Source organism: Cavia porcellus, unplaced genomic scaffold, assembly GCF_034190915.1.
Source record: "Cavia porcellus strain 051 isolate PalLab524CR breed Dunkin Hartley unplaced genomic scaffold, mCavPor4.1 scaffold_16, whole genome shotgun sequence".
NCBI classification, from domain to species: Eukaryota; Metazoa; Chordata; class Mammalia; order Rodentia; family Caviidae; genus Cavia; species Cavia porcellus.
This window is the reverse complement of record NW_026947499.1, coordinates 56,450,348-56,451,265: the sequence shown is the minus strand read 5'-3', so window position 1 is coordinate 56,451,265 and position 918 is coordinate 56,450,348.

Here is a 918-nt window from a genome sequence, read left to right as displayed (position 1 = left end):
TCATTTTCTCTTGACTCCATCCTCGGTCGCAAAGGAGCATAAGAGTGGAGGGAAGGTACCCCTGAAATCTTGGCGCAGTTACAAGAGATTTCTTTTTTCTCTAAAGTGAAAGAGAAACTAAGGCAGGCAGAAGACAATTTTCTGGGCATGATGGTGCATGCCTGCAATCCTAGCCCTCAGAAGGCCAAAGCAGAGGAATCTCTGACCGGCGCAGCTCCAATGAAACAGGAGACAGGAGACGCTTTTGTGGACGACAGTTAACTGCTAGTTTATTCACGCGGGATCTGGTTTATATATTTGGCCGTGACCAATCACAGGCTGCCACAAGGAAGCAGGGCGGGAATGGGATGCAGGCTCCGGCTACCATATCCAGCTGTGGCCAATCAGGAGTTGCCACAGAGTATGGAGTGAGCACGAAGTGCGCACGGGTTGGCTAATTTAAAGAGGGACGTAGCGCATTGCGGAAGCTGTCGTGGTCCTTAGTCCCGGGTGGGGTATGGTATGTTGAGCGCCTGCGCCCAACATCTCCCCCTTTCTTTATAACTGACGCAGGGTCTCCAGAGGTCGGTGCCCCTCGTGAGGTGTCACGCTGCAGTCATGACAGTGCCTCACTACTCGTTGGTGCTCTTTTGGAGGGGGCGGGAGTATTGTTTTATGAGCCCAACCCGCATGCTCACCGACATGGGGACCGGGGTGTCTCCTGGCCAAGGACGACACCCCCTGCGATGCTTTGCTCCACACCTGCGTCACAGCATGGTGAGCCATGCTGCCGGGCTTTGACCAGATTCCATGATCAGCAATGCTTGTTTGATACTTTGTCCCTATTCCTTTGTCTGCGAATCCGACAGAGCAGAAGTAGACTGCCGAATGCGGCAAGTGTAGTTATGGTAGCCAGAGCCCCTGTTCCTGCCCATTCCT